The sequence below is a fragment of the Thermobia domestica genome, chromosome 2 (assembly GCF_964235325.1).
Source record: "Thermobia domestica chromosome 2, izTheDome1.hap1.1, whole genome shotgun sequence".
NCBI classification, from domain to species: domain Eukaryota; kingdom Metazoa; phylum Arthropoda; class Insecta; order Zygentoma; family Lepismatidae; genus Thermobia; species Thermobia domestica.
The window spans coordinates 124,928,657-124,932,119 of record NC_137455.1 but is presented as its reverse complement, the minus strand read 5'-3'; positions in this window follow the sequence as shown (position 1 = coordinate 124,932,119).

Sequence of the window (3,463 nt, the reverse complement as noted above, 5' to 3'; positions counted from 1 at the left end):
AGCATCATTATTCATTACTATGATTAATATTATCCTTTCTATTTATTTGTTTTGCAAATTTATTAAATAATCTGATCACACAATTTTCCAGACAGAATTTTAAGATGTTCATGAGCAAGGAATCAAATCTCTTCTTACACTTTCGTTGTTTAAGAGTACAAAGGGCTAGTATCTACTTGCGTTGTTCTTCTCAATTTACTTAATAAACTATTATATACGGTATTTTAACTGAAAATATAGTATCCTATTAGTTATACAACCTTTCGTCAAACAAAATGTTAGAAACAACCAGGAAAACTAACATTTATATACAAATATTCAGATCATGTCTTGCCCCCTCACTTTTAACGTCCAACCGCCGCCACTGGTTTTAAGTATATACTACTAAAATGTAAAGATAGCATTAATTAAAATATCTTTAATTTTACATTATTATTTTTACATTTTACATTTGCTTTATCTTACCAATATTTACGTTCGTTTCAAAATACAAATAAAATACAGAGAACTCGAGTATTTTTTGTCGTCTTTTCGTAATGTCGTACACGTTTCTGCTACGTACAGTGCACTATTCTTCATCTGAGATCCTTTTGTAACTCTTCATTCAATGACTAACATCATTATCATTATCATCATAATCAACATAATTTTCACCATTTATCCCGTCCCTTTCTATTTAAATTTCACATGTCATACCTTCGTTATAATGCTACCTAGGTATTCAAAAATACGCTCTACTTTCTTTCTCCGACGTCTATGATTGTCAGCCTCAATCATCCCAGCCACCATTGCTTATTGATATGTGTTCTTCTACCTCCTATAATAAACGTGTTTCCCTACTCTCCCCAAGAGTCAATATTGTTTCTAGGAGCAACAATTTTTGTCGGAAACTTCTGCCAGTGTCACCGTCCTATATCATTTCCTGTATTCCAACTTTAAATCCTTGGTTCATTTTTAAGTTTCTTCCGAGTCTTTGATCTTTTATCACAAACTTCTTTAGTATCTTTATAATTATCAAGGTAAAGCAATTAAAATCTTTATAAAATCAACGAACACTGAAAACGCTTCCTTTGTCTGAAAAGCTTTCACATAATTTCCTCGATGGAAGTTAATTACATTTTTGTACTGTATCTCCTTCCGTAGTGTTAGTAGTACTTGGACAGGGAGATGATCATAGTTAAGCGTGATCAATTGTGTGTCTGCACTCTCATGACGATGCCAGCGAAATCCTATTGCACAGTTGAGTGTCTTCGAACTTAGCCATAGCCTTATACTGAGACGAAAAGAGGACGGGTGGTTGTTCCACTGAACTGACGCTAATCGTGACGTCTCAACGATCCATCTGTGGTATACATGATGAGAGACTGAGCGATCTCACAACCAATGTGCTCCCACGACATAACAAAAAGAATCATTCGGGCTGTTAACTGACAAAACGGTGACCGACAGTACAATCAGAGCTACTATGGTTCTGCAAGTGAACAGACAAACACCAAACAATCGATTGTTGAAAACTGATATACAATCCCGAGTTCCTTTTACATGATTTGTCCTGACTCCTACTCATCACCAAGAATATTTTCGGTGACATCGGTGGGGACTGCGGTGACAATGGGAATGAAAGATGATGGTGTTCATTGATGAGAGTAGCTTCTATCTTAGACACAGTGACGACCCAATGACCGTGTTTAAACTTATAAGAAGCGGGAAAAATACATGTGTTCGCATTTGCCAAATAGGATTTACACTTGATTTTTTGGTATTTGGTAACAGAGAGGACGTTAAAATAAGCTACATATTTGCCTTCGTTCAGAGGAATAGCACTAGTACGTCGTATCTTCGTGGTGTTGTTAATCCTATCCTCCGAGTTTATGTGAACACTTATCTTCAGCAGCATAACGCGTGTCCCTATACTACTAGGCAAACTCATCATGCTCTACCCAGAATACACCTTCCAACGTGGCTTATTAGGTCTTCAGACCAAAGCACCTGACTCACCTTGTCAACGACCATCGCCCTCTGTCTGAAAAGCTGCTTGCGTGGCTGCTCAGGATAGTTACACGTGCCATTGAGGCAAATGTTTTTGAACACTATATAACATGTTCAGGAGATATTCTATGGGTGCCATGTTGGGAACAGTGCTATCTTCCATCCGTTTCTCTTTGTGTACAACATTTATAAAATCAACGAACTCAGTGTTCAACTTAGTTATTTCAACTCAGTGTTCTTAAACTCATTTCCACCAGTATAGTCCTTATACTCTGTTATTTTTTAGTTAATAAACTTTAACCCTCTATAAGCAGTCTTACAATGACTCTCTTCATTTGATTCCACATTAAGAATAGTTCTTATTTTCCTCTTTCTCCTGTATTCTTAATAAGCTTAATAGGTGATATATTAATGATTTTTTCATTCTTCATTTCACTATATCTTTTTAAACCTATTCCTCAGCATTGCAATTTTTTTACCTTTCTCATTTACTTCGTTTTCTGATGTAATGCCTAAAATACTGTGCTGGTATATAGCTTCTCAATGCACACTTATCGTCTTCCTCAAGCTGCGATTCGATCCCTGAAGGCTGATTTCCATCTTTATATCTTAAGTTTCTATACTGCCACAGTAGTTCTTTCGTGCTACCTGTCTACTTCCATGGAGTTTTCCTTTATACATATTGTTCAAATTTCCCTATTATTTTTAATTCTACCCATCACCTTTGCATCTATAGTATTTTTCTTGTCTTTGTAGATTCTCCTTTCTAATTCTCATATCAACTTTCTATACATTCTTCTCCCTTTTCCAGTCTTCTTTCGTCATGGAATCCAGTTGTTTCGTTGAGCGATGACAGAAGTGTGTGGTTGCACCCGAATTACTTTCACTAGCCGGAAATTGTAATGTTCTTTTTTCTTCTTAATACGTAACAATACATGTTACTTGTTCTGCACATTTCTTTACTTCTTCCATGTAGATCTAGTAGTTTGAGCATAGTTCCATTTCATCTCCTACATAAAATATTGGGGAGATGTGTCCTCCTGTTCCCCCGATAGAGACGCAGATACTACATGTAACACTGACTTTCTCCGTTGGTTGATTGATTGATATAGAGTTGAGTGTTACTCTCACCAGTCAGTACCGAGGCTATACGAGACATCGACCTACAGCTTAACATGGGATCTAAACCACATAAGCTACCCCGGGAATCGAACTCGAGTATCCTATGATGAATCGAGTACGATATGCTAACTATATAGCCATGGGAGAGTTCTATTTTCTCCGTTGAAAAACCATTATCACATAGGCTATAGGAATGCTCACAAGATTTTCTCCAACGGGGTTCGCAAAGATCGACACAATAAATAGCACGTGAGATGAAATTAGTGTGTTTCGATATGTATTTCCAAGAACTGAATACCCTTCGAAAATTTAGGGGTGACGGCCAGGAACGGCCATGACCGTATATACTAAT